Consider the following 13,300-nt stretch of genomic DNA (forward strand, 5'->3'; position numbering starts at 1 on the left):
TGTCCAATATTCTGCTAAATCAGTTCATTGAGCTTTTAATTTTGGTTATCATGTATCTTTTAACTGGAATTTTTACTTAATTCTTTTCTATGGATTCCAATTCTCTGCTGAAAGTCTCTGTCTTGTCATGTATTTTTCTGGAACATATTAATCACAATTGCTTTAAAATCTGCTTTGAGAGCTCTAATACTTGAATTTCCTATTGATCTGTTTTCTCATCTTTTTTTTCTCTTTGTTTTAAATAATTTGATTATGTTTCTGGTATAACCAGTCATTTTCACTGGATATCAGGCACTGTATGTGAAAGGTTTAAAGAGAATTTAAGGCTCATGATAATGTTAATTTCCTGCAGAAAGGACTAACTTTTGCTTCTAATAAACAGATATTAGAATAGATGTAGGTCATCTTAACTTACCTTTGGTTAAACTAATTCCAGATGTTTTTCAGTAATAGTGAGAGGTAGTTTATTTGCAACCTCCTTAGTCTAAAGGTATAGTTTTTTTGGGGTGTCGTCTGAATGCCCAGAGCATTTTACCAGGATCTTCTCCTATGATGAGACCTTTTTGTCTCTCCAGCCCTTGTGACTGTTGAAAATTTTGAAAAGTTTCTTCATCTCATAGTTACCAGTTTTTGTTTGGCTTTTACCATCTTGGTTGAAAATAGCAAATTGGCAAATATTTTACAAGGCAGGCAACAGTGAATGTTGAACTTACCTCTTTGTTCTTCCTTTTACTTTGGAATTGTCTCCTCAAGTCCTATTTTGATTACTCTTTGAAGTCTTAAAACAGATTTTTAAATTTTTCTAGATTTGTTTTGTTTCATGTTAAAAGATATAGTCTCATGCAAAGTTAGTCAACTGTAGCCAGAAGCACACACCCTCTGATTCTCATTTTAATTTGCATATCCATTTATTGTAATGAAGTTGAGGATGCTTTTATATATTTACTGATGATTGTGTTTTCTTCTCTGTGAATCCTTTGCCCACTTTTTATTGGGTTGTCTTTTGGTTGTTAAGGCATGAAGAATTCCAGATACCATTTTGGGGAAAGGAGACTTTAATATGTCTGCAAATATCTTCCTCTAGTCTGTGACTTGTTTTAATTTTTTTATGTTATCTTTTGTCACACAGAAATTTTAAATGTTAATAGATAAATTTCAAACATTTTTTCCTTTCTAGTTTGTGGGTTTTGTGTCTGGTTTAATAAATTCTTCTGTTTCCTGATGTCATAAAGATATCTTCCTAGATTTTCTCCCAAAAGTTTTGCAGTTTTAATTTTCATTTTGAGGTCTTTAATTTACCAGGAATTTACTTTTTCTGGGTTGTATTTTGTAGGGATAACCAAATGTTCTAACACCATGTATTGAAAATGCCAAAATTTCCCAACTGCTTGGTAATGCCATTTCAATGTTTTCTTTTTAAAATTAATTTTAGTATTTTTGTGTTAATATTATTAATAACTTTTTTATGTTCACATAACATTTTAGGGGCTGTGATCACATCTTATTCTTCTTCAACTCTATCAAACTCCTTAATGTTCATAAAAATTAAGCTCAAGAAAATATTTTTAATAAATGTATGTACCTAGATTGATTGATGCTATATATTGACATACAACATAGCACTTTCTACTTACCACAAAATTCACACTCATGATTTCTATCAAGTCTCACAAAAAGTTTTGAACATATGTAACAAAATATTCACTTCTGGTTACTCTAAAACGAAGGTCTAAAAAACAATATTATTAGTACTAGCTTTATTGAGTACTTATTATGTGCTTGGGAATGTTCTAGGAACTTTGAACGTGTTAACTCATTTATTAAAAAACTATAAGTCAGGTTATTGCTAATATCAACATATTTCATAGGAGAACTTCACATTGAAGTTTTACTTATGTTTATAAAGATAGGCAATGAAGAACTACTTTATTTAAATCTACCTTATTTTAATTGATAAAATAAATGAATTATTGCTATAATATAACTTTCAGGTGAACATTGAATTATAAATGTATTTGTAAATAAATTAATAATTTTTTGTGATGTATGTCCACATTTATATTTCAAGTTATGAATGCTATTATCATAATCATCAGTAATAATTTATTGGAAGCTAACCAGGTTTGTGGTATTGTAAAGGTGTTAAAATTAACTATAATTTGCTTAAATCTATGGAAAATATTTGGTCTATCTGATTTTCACTAGTCTTTCCTTGATAATGACTGCATTTCAAGGGATAATGTACTTTACATACTTCTCTGGTGGTTAAAAACATATTTCACATAAATGGAGTAAAGGGCACTTAATGAACTGAGCTCTATGCATGTGAAAGCCAACAGCAATATTAGAAATGGTGTTTATTTTATGGCCCAGAAACTGCATTTTAAATGCTAGTATATGTTTATATGACAGTTCTATTAAATATAAAAGAGTCCCATTACAAGGGAAGTCCTTTACGCAGGCCTTTTATATGGTCTAAATAGCATACCCAGCCCTGCAACTCCTCATTTGAGACATTTTTAGAACCTTATTTATGTTAAAGCCATAACAAACTAGCAACTAGAAAACTATAATGGGCACAAACGGCTAATAAAAATGAGATTGTTGAAAATACTTCTTAATAGCAACTAAGGAAGAATCCTGATAAAACAAAGTCAAGGCCTGGTGTCTCTGGAAGCCTGCCACCCCAGTAATCACAGACCACAGGTACTCCCCCTTTTCCATCTTTGTTGCTTTCTTGGCTGGAAACTAAACAGCCAATGCACTTTAAGATTGGTATTTGCCCTATTTTTCATTCTAGTGCCTACTAAGCCAGATGTGCTCTGGAAAAAATCCTGGGATTGTTCTTTCTCTCTGTACTGATGATTTACTGAGTGGATTCCCTGGAGAATTAGGGCAAATGCTCCAAAACTGGTCAAAGGGGGAAGAATGCCAGTATGTGTACCCACACAAGTCTGCATATGTGTGTAAATGTGTGCATGTGTGTTATATATGTAAGGCCCAGACACTTGAAATCTGGATCACTTCTCAGCTGAACAGCTATGTTTAGACAAGCGAGCTAAAATGAACAGGTCAAATCCTTTATTTATAGAGTAAAAACTATTTGATCTGGGGTAGATATCAGCTCTCCAGTCAAACATGTGGGCCAAAGTCATTTTTATTGCTACATCTTGCAGAATTCTGAAATGGTTCATGTGGCCATCCATGTGAGCAGAGGAAAAATTCCCACAGAAGAGTAAGCCATTCAAGTATGAAATGTTGCTCGAATCACCAAAAACACCAGTATGTGTTTATATAAGTGAGAGTGTAAAGCAGTGGAGAATGGAATGACTTTAAGTTCTGAACTAGAAGGAATCTCCTAATGAATTTTGCTCACCCAGGCCCTGGGAACACACTGCTAGGCAATAGCCGAGGCAGACAGCAAAATAATGCCATCTCTTTCTATACTTGGGGATATTAGAACCCTGTGGAATAGAGTTTGAAAACGACTCACTTAATGTAGTTATTTATACTATGACAAAGGGTTCGAAAACCATAAATTTTTGGAGTTGAATGCTACCTTTGAAATCAGTGACGTTTGCCTCTCACCTAATGTGGAAATTTGCTCCCCAGCATCCATGGAGAAGGTCTTCCAGTCTTCTTGTGAACGCAGTGTTGGGAAGCTCATGACCTTAAAATTATCCATAATTACTTGTAAGAAAATTCTTTATAAGACCATTCCCTACCCATGGATGCTTAATTTATGTAAGATTGTCATTTAAATAAAAATGGCCACCCAAAAACAGTTGGCTCATCTTATAAGCTTCCCACTGCATTTTTGGAATTTCCCTTTGTGACAGAGAAAAAGTATCACTATATATATATATATGTGTGTGTATATATATATATATATATATATATATATATATATATATATAATGTATAAATATATATAATGTATCTTCAGCCTCTGTCATCCTGATGAACTCCTGAGCCTGTTGTGCTCAGTGAAAGAGGGAACTGGGAGATGCCAGGTCTCCCAGGAGGCTGTAGATTTGTTTACATTGGAAAGGCAAGAAACCCTTGGTGATGCACTGGAAAAGATCTAGAAACCAGGATACAGTGGCTAGAATGAGCTATCATAAGCAGAATTTTAGGGAAGAGTTTTGTAAGAAATCTCTAGTATATAGCTCTGTTTTTACACAAATATATAGAAGCAAGTTTTTAAATGATATCATATTTACTCATTAATCTATAATTTGTCTTTTCTCATTTTACATATTATGGACAGCTCTCCCTAATAAGTCATTTTTTAATAGTGCAAATATTCCATTTTATTGATTTTCTATAATTAATTATTTAATTTATTTAATTAGCAATTGAGGAACATCCAAATTATTACCAAGACTTTCCCCCTATAAACAATGCTCTTGTACAATAATCTTTTCTCCCCTATAGGAAAAATCCCAAATGTGGGGTTATTGGGTCAAAGGTTATATATAGTTTGTATTTTAATGACACTTGCAGATTCTTCTCTTAAAATACTTCCTAAACCAATACACAAAGGTACTAACTTCCTATCCTTGCAATCTCACTGGATATTATCTATCATTTTTTAAAAAGATTTATTTGTTTATTTTAAGAGAGAGCGAGCGAGGGGTTGGGATGTGGGAGGGGCAAAGTGAGAGAGAGAGAGAGAGAGAGAGAAAGAAAGACCCCAAGGAGACTCTGAGCTGAGTGCAGAGCCCGAGTCTGGACTCCATCCCATGACCCCAAGATCATGACCCCGAGATCATGATCCCAGCTGAAACCAGGAGTGGGATGGTGCAGTCAGTTGAGCATCTTTTAAATTTTCTTTATTATGACACTTGAAGTTACATTTCCCTCAACTGTAGTAAATCCTTTACTTATTTTTCTATTGGATAATTTTATTAATTTAATTCATTTGTAGATTTTAAAAAATATTTTTGTATTTGTTGTAGCTTCCTTCTCCCTTTTCTTCCTCCCTCCTTCCTGTCTCTCTTTCTCTTTCTTTTTCTTTTCTTTCTTTTCTTTTTACCCCTAGTCTATTTTTATCATCTAATCTTGTTCATGGTGTCTTTCTCCCTGCATTCCCAGCTCTACCCCAGGTAGCCAACTACTCAGAGCCAGCTCTCCAACACTTCCTCACAGATCCTTTGGACAGTCTCCAGACCCCTGCTGCCTGCTGTGATGACCAACCCCCCTTGCAGGTGCACCTGAACTACCACCAGGACTCAGAGGTCACCATCAATCACCAAATTGACCCAGAACTCTACATCTCCTACATCTACCTGTCCACGTTTTGCTACTTTGACTGGGATGATGTGATTTTGAAGAAGCGAATGTTTTCTTCACTGATTTCATGAGAAGAGGGAGCATGCAGAAAATTGATGAAGACGTTGAACCAAGAAAGACTACATCTTCCATCAGGATATCAAGAAACCAGATTGTGCCCACTGCGGAGTGAGTTGAATGCAATGGAGTGTATGTCACATTTGATAAAAATAAAAGTGTGAGTTGCTCACTGCTAGAACTGCACAAAAAGGCCAGTGAAAAAAATGGACCTCTATTTGTGTGGTTACATTAGGACTTATTACCTGAATGAGCAGGTAAAACCCATTGAAGAATTAGATGACCACTGTAACCAACTTGTGTAAGATGGGGGTCCTGGATCCTGGCATTGCAGAGCCTATCTTTGACAAGCACACCCTGGGAGACAGTGACACTGATAGCTAAGCCTTAGGTTGGTTTCGCCATAGCCATGGGGGTGACTTCTTTTGTCACCAAGGCTGTGCATGCGTTTGGGTTTATCTTTACCTTCTCCATAAGTCGTACCAAAACATCAACTTAAGTTCTTTCATTTGTACCATTCTTTCAAATAAAGCAATATTGTTATGCTCCTTCTCAAAAAAAAAAACCAAAACCAAAAACCAAAAACACCCTAAAACAACCTACAGTGAAATAACACTTCACTACACACCTATTAGAATAACTAAAAATTTAAAAAGCTGACCATACCAAGTGTTAGCAAGGAAGTAGAGCTGTATACAATACTGGTGGGGATGTAAAATGGGGCAACCACTTTGGAAAAAAGTCCATTTCTTAAAAAGTTTAACGTATACATGCCACATGACCTAGCACTTCCATTAGATACTTTCCTAAAAGAAATGAAAGCATACGTCCATATAAAGACCTGTACATAAATGTTGATGGGAGCTTTATTTATAATAGCTTAAAAGTGGAAACAATTTCAAATTTCCATCAAAAAGTGAATGTATAAATTAAGTATGGTACGTCCATCCAATGGAATACTACTCGGTAGTAAAAATGGATGAAATATTTGTAAATTCTACAACACGAATAAATCTCAGAATAATTATACCAAATGAAAGAAGAAAAAAGAATACATTCTATACGATACCATTTTTATAAAGTTCTAAAAATCCTAGCTAATGTATTCTGACAGAAAGCAGATGAGAAGTTGCTTGGAGAAAGTGGGTGAGGAGCTATAATAGGTAGGGATTACAAAGTGGTGCAAAGAAAATTTCAGGGTGACGAATATATTCATTATCTTGCAGGGGTGGCTCAAATTCTCCATGCTAAATATGTGCCCTTTATATATGTCAACTGTGCCTCAATAAATCTGTTCAAAAAAAAAAATCTCTGTGTGGCTTAAGTTTCCCATAAGTTTATCTTTAAATACATCTTTTAAATGATGCTTTGAAGTGTTGGGTCCAGCCCGGGGGTGAGAACACTGGGGGCAGCAGTGGCCGCTCTCCTCATTTGCTTGGGTTCTAGCCATCATCCCTTTGGGCATCTTGCTGCTCTCTCTGTCTTTCAGGTCCAAGTTCACGCAGGGTTGCTGCTGCTATTGGCTTGCTCTTTCACTGCTTATCTTTTTCTCCCTGACATATTTTTCTCAGGGCCTAGATTCTCAATGAGGTCTTTTAAAAAAAAGATATGTGTAAAACTGGTAAACACCCCTCTTCCATTTCTTCCTGAAAAAGTCATACCAGTTCTTAATGTTCATGACACTGTTTTTTGGGGTTTGTTTTTGGTTTATTTTTTGGTCAATTAAAAGTATTAGCTTTAGCCTTCTATTTGGCATTTTAAAGTGAGAGAATTAGAATGAATTACTATTGTTTCTTTTTCTTTTTTACCTTTGTATGTAATTAATTCATTATCTTATGGAAGTATAGCTGGTATATGATGCTATATTAGTTTCAGGTGTACAACACAGTGATTCAACAGTTCTAAACCTTATGCATTGCTCACCATAGTAAGTGCAATATTACTGACTATATTCCTTATGCTGTACTTTTCATCTCTGTGACTTATTTTATAACTAATATTTTGTACCTCTTAATCCCCATCACCCATTTCATGCATCCCCCACCCACCTCCCCTCTGTCAAGGAAGTGAAATCATATGAAATTTTCTTTCTCTGTATGACTTATTTCACTTAGCACAATACCCTCTAGATCCATCCATGTCGTCACAAATGGCAAGAATTCATTCTTTTTTATGGCTGAGTAATATTCCATTGTGTGTGTATACCACATCTTCTTTAGCCATTCACCTATCAATGGACAGACACTCAGGTTGTTTCCATGCCTTGGCTATTGTAAATAATGCTGCAATAAACATAAGGTGGCATGTATCTTTTCAAATTAGTATTTTTGGATTTTGTCTTTTTTGTTTTTTTTTTGTTTTGTTTTTTTGTAAATACCAACAGTGTAAAGACTGGATTGTATGGTATTTCTATTTTTAATTTTTTAAGAAACCTCCATTGTTTGGCACACTTTCTAGTAAAATTTGGTATAAGTAGATAGAATTTATTAAGTTGGCCAAGAAAATTAAGAAGTGTTGGGGCGCCTGGGTGGCACAGCAGTTGGGCGTCTGCCTTTGGCTCAGGGTGTGATCCCGGCGTTGTGGGATCGAGCCCCACATCGGGCTCCTCCGCTATGAGCTGCTTCTTCCTCTCCCACTCCCCCTGCTTGTGTTCCCTCTCTCGCTGGCTGTCTCTATCTCTGTCGAATAAATAATAAAATAAAATCTTAAAAAAAAAAGAAAATTAAGAAGTGTGAGGGCTGGTTCATGGACCCCATCTGGTTCTTGACTTAATCTCAGCCTACAGTCAAGCAGCTTCTAGTGACAAGTTGTTTGCTCCTTTTGTGGAAAGCATTCACTAGCGTCATGGGTTTCAAGGAACAAAAACTCACAGACCACAGGATGAAGGTACTTCTCTGTGAAAATCTGTCCTGCTTGTTTCTGTGTTAAAGGCTGTGTCTCTCCCTTCCTAAGGCCCCTTTCTTTATCTCTCACTATGTGACTGTGTGTGGTCTCTTTGCATGTCTATTTCTTCTTTCTCTTCTTCAGCTCTCTTAACTATATCTTAAAGTTAAAATATTTTTTATTGTTTTATTTATTGAATGGGATGTTTGAATTGCCTTCCTTAAAAGTGGATGGGTGGCATATTTTATTGCTTTCAAAAAACCACCCCGATTAGAATGAAACAAATAAAATCTAGTTGCTGAATGCTTTTCACATGTATGGCCTTCAGTCTGCTTTTCTCTGGGCTAATGACACTGCTCTCCTCACCTCTCTCCCTGCCAACTCTAATTAACATGTAACAATGTAGTGGGTTATTATAGTTCATTGACTTATTTGTAGGTGGTGTCGGAAAGTGCGTTACCATGGAGTTGACAGTATATGGATTTGTTGTTTTTCTCTTTAAGACTTCATTGTTTGCCTATTTTAATTGTTAACAAAAATATGATGATTAAAATAAAACTAGTTAGATATATGTATTTTTAAAAACTCACTTATTTGACAAAACTGCGATCTTCCAAAAAAGGACTTTGTAAATTCATTTTGATTATGAAATCAGTAGTGGTCAATGAGCAATGTTAATCGTCTTATACTGGCGTTGGCTACTTTTCCTATCTTTGGATGAGAGGGCAGTTGTGACCATACCATTTATACTGACAGAATATCAAAGACACTACTTTTAGACATTCAGTTTCCCACAGTATAAGACCCTTGAACTTCTCAGGAAATTTACTTCATAAACTATTGCTAATCATCTGTGAGTCTGGTGTTCTACCAAATAAAACACAAAGCCATGATGATGGACTTTATCAACAATTAAAGTGCAATATGAAATAATAATAGAGCAAGGCCAATGAGAGAGATTATAAAAGAGTTTTGGAAACGTTAAGCAAAAAAATACTGTAAATTGATTTAGTCAATTCTGCAAGGAGCTTAGAAAAAAACCCTGCTTAAAATCCTGTGCCTCTGATTCTATATTACATTTTATTATTTTAATCACAGAGAATAAACGACAAAAGACAGGCAAAGTTTTTTTGAAATACAAGCCGGAGAGAACTTCTTTTGCAGCTTCTTTATAGTATCATCATCTCTTTCCAGCTCTGCTCTTACTCTGTGACTTCCTGATAAAGAACAGTTATAAAGTTTCCAGAATTACACCCACCTGCAGCAGCAAGATTTAAAGATGGGAGTATTTGCAGAAGGAGAGTTCAGCCACATTCCCACTGACCCCTGGGGATATAAAGCAGCCTCGAGTGACAAGGACCAGCAAGGCTCTTTAACAATACATGTCTATTTAGAAGGAGCTCTCACCTGCATCCCCTCCCCAGCCCATGGGCTTTCCTGTCCCTTTGAGAAAACAATGATATCTGAGCAATTAATACTCCTCTATGGACGGACTAAGAGGCTGATAGAATGTTACAACAAATCTGGAACAAGAAGCAACCACCAAGGAGATGAGAAATCACAAGAGCAGCTCTAATTGTTGGATATCAGCCTTGGATATCAGCCTTGGATATCTCCATACTGCAGAGAACACATACTCTTCTTCGAAAGGAATAGTCAGCAGGCATGCCATGCTTTACCATAGGATCACAGGTCTCAGGGTGAGACTAAGTCCTCATGCCTGCCTGGGAAGGGGACCTGGAGGCTGCAGCCTTCTCTGGGATTCTTGAAAGACAACTAACTTTTGACAGCAGGGACTAATGTTCATCTTCTCTTTTGCTGCCTAAAGTCAGCACTAGGCTGAGGAGACCGGGACAGAGACATCCAGGCCTTGGATTCTTGGATTGAGATCAGTCCCAGAATTCCTTACTGTGTAGTCTCACTTGCCTTTGTAAAGTCAAGAGAGCAGCCCCCATCACGCTACTGCCATCTGTGCTGCCCTAAACCTCAGTATGGGCTCTGGTCAACTGCAGGGAGAGAATATTCTTGCCAACCCCATGCCCTGGGAATGGTCTGAGCTCAAAGACATTTGCCAAGTCAAATGGGCACCAATCTAGGAAGAAACAGAGTTTGGATTACCTGGGAGGAAGAGCTGGTATTAGGAGTAAGTCAATTGATTTATAAACTGAGGATAAAGATGACTAGGTTCAAGGCAATTGTGACATCACTGGGTGATTAAGAATTCATCAGCACCTGCTCAGGCTTAAAGGATCACCCAAGACGAAAGGAAGGAGGACTCAAGGCTAGGGGCCTCTAATATTATATTAGCAGTTGAAGTCTTTCTACGTTCCATACTAGCTAAATAGTTGGTGGATATGTTTTCATCCCCAATAAATATTGAGAACCATATTAGGTGGATATCAACAAATATTTATAAAGAACCTATTTTGTGCTGGATTAAATGCTTGATTATGGGGATATAGCTGAGAGCAAATCAGAAATAACCCTTGCCCTTTTGGAATCTACATTCTATCTAAGCATTCTCTTCATGTTACAGATGGTGAAACCAGGGCTCAGAAATTGTAACTTAGCCAAGGACACATAGCTTTAAATAGCAGAACTGGGGAGATTCAAACTCAGATCTTCTGGCTCAAATATCTTTCTTGTAAGCTCTAGACTAGCAATTTTAAACTGTTTTCATATGATACACATCATATTTGATATCTGCTATATAATATACTCTCAAAGACTGGGCTGTATTATTGATAAAACAGACTTGGGTTTTGCTCTCTCATTCAATGTTAGGAAAATGCACCTAGAAGAAAGTGAGTGTTATAGGAATACTCAACAATCTGTTCTAATTTGTTTTATTTTAAACAAATATTTCAAAAACATCATTGATTTAATTATCACGAGTACAAGTCTTGCGTTTAAATGTTAGACACCAATTATTCCTTGGTTGATGAGCTGTTTGCTGAGCCATAGGTCTGCTAGACTATCCTATGCTCTGCCTAGTGGGTCAGGCATGGGACACGGAGGAGAAGGTGTAACTGTTGGTCCCAGACAAGGGTTCTTCTTCTCAAAATTACAGAGCTCTTTGGCAGTCTGGCAATCTCCTTTCCTCTACCTCTGGAGGATTAAGGGGCCAGGTTTTCTAGAACTCATTGGGCTTGTTTCTCATTGCAGAGCCCTGGAGAACTCACCTTTTCTGAGTGAGGAGGACTCTTCAGTGTGGAAAGTTCAGTTTGTGGCCCTTCTGTGTCAGTTTCCATCTGAGCCATAAAGGCCTCTTCCAGGGGACACAGCAGTCTTGACGACAGAGTTACAGGCACAGGATCACAGGATTCTTACTTCAGATGATGAAATCGGATATTTGGGGTGTGGTTACATTGGCTTGGAAAGACACTTATAAGCTAATCTTTGTTCTAGAGCCATAGTGCTCCCTCACCTAAGCAGAACTTTAAAAATATATATATTTAAATCTTGGTTTGGTATAGAGAAAGTCCCCTCTTACATAACAAAGAAGGGGAGGAAACTGTTACATATGCACTTACTCGTTCATACTCTAACAGAAGTAGTGACAGTGCAAACAAAACCAGGTTGAAATGTTTTTAGGTAGGAAAGCACACATCAGTCAGGTTTTGGTAAAGGATTAAGAAACTAATGTAGGCAGTTCAAGTGCATGGTGTCTGATACAGGGAATTAGATGTTTATAAAATCAATGGAAAAGCTAGAGGAGCAGAAATGGAGGCTGCAAACTGGACATTTACATTCAAGGTCACACCACCGCAATTGAGATCTACAGGCCAGGAGACCACAGCCACCCCACCCATCCCACACCCAGAATCTGGAGACAGACAGGGGAACACAGAGTCTGGCTCCTGTACATCCACAGTCTATCCAGCATGACCACAGAAAGATAGCCTGTCCCACCCTTCCACCTTCTAAATCTCTTGGGAGTGCTTCTCACTGGTGGAAACTCAATCACGTCGAAGATGCAAAATCAGTCCATGGTTGTAAGAAAGTTTCAGAAATGTAGTGTTTGTCTTTCCACATCTGAAGGAGGTAGGGAAGGTTGTAGAGCACAGAAATTATCTAATGCACATCTGTTGTTATGTTATAATAAAAACAGGAAACATTACTGTTATCTTCCATGAACATAGGCTCTCTGGCAAAGTTAATGTGTTACCAATCGACTGGAGACTTCAACAGCCCAAAACTATAGGCAATACTTACCAAGATAATTATATTATATAAAAATATTTTTTTCTAGTAAATTCAAGTATGCTTTTCATAAGAAATGATATGATTATATCATTTTAAATTCTCACCTCTATGATGCTTATGGATTAAGTATTTTTGACATCTTTGCATATGAAAGCTTGAAAGATTTGAGTGAAATGAACCACTAATTGAACAAATACTTTAGATTTTCATTAATAAAAAATCTTATACTTAGTGTTATAATCAGTGTAATAAATATTACATTGATCAATTACATCTGTGTTGATTAATTTTTACTTTATGATTAAAATGAACAATGCCAATAAAGCTGATTTTAGTGTATTACATTTTCCTTGTGGTTCAATTTTCTTTTTCTTCTTCTGTGACTAGATTTAGGATCTAACATATATCGGAATGCTATTTTCTGGAGTGAAACACACACAAAAAAGGCTAAAGTGTTGAATAATATTAACTGAATAATGTTGAAGAAATTTTTTGGGTCTTCAGCTGGCCCAGGAAACAGACTGAGGCAGGAATTTTCCCGGAGGAGGTTAATTGGTGAGTTTCCTTGAGAGAAACACCCATGAGGGCTGAGGGACACAAGATTGGGCAGAGAGAGTAGCTGAGCTATACCAGAGGATTCTGGGTTCTTTGGAGGATTCTGAGGATTCTGATTCAGCTATATCAGAGGCCTCAGAGGATCCTTTGGAATTGAGATGACCCTTTAGAGTTGTCCTGAGTCCAGGCAAGGAGGTTGACCCTTTTATACCTGTCTTGACCATCCTAGATGCGGGCAATGTCCAGGGAATAGGTGTCACCTTAGGAGAGACAACATCCTTCACAAAAGGAAATGTGCAGAGAG

The 13,300-nt window shown here is 36.8% G+C and overlaps 1 pseudogene; it reads left to right on the top strand.

Moving 5' to 3' along the window:
• Positions 1-5,754, top strand: part of LOC113259680 (ferritin heavy chain-like) — a 132,235-nt pseudogene extending 126,481 nt beyond the window's left edge.
• Positions 5,755-13,300: the final 7,546 nt, after the last annotated feature.

The sequence above is a fragment of the Ursus arctos genome, unplaced genomic scaffold (assembly GCF_023065955.2).
Source record: "Ursus arctos isolate Adak ecotype North America unplaced genomic scaffold, UrsArc2.0 scaffold_13, whole genome shotgun sequence".
In the NCBI taxonomy this organism is placed as follows: Eukaryota; Metazoa; Chordata; class Mammalia; order Carnivora; family Ursidae; genus Ursus; species Ursus arctos.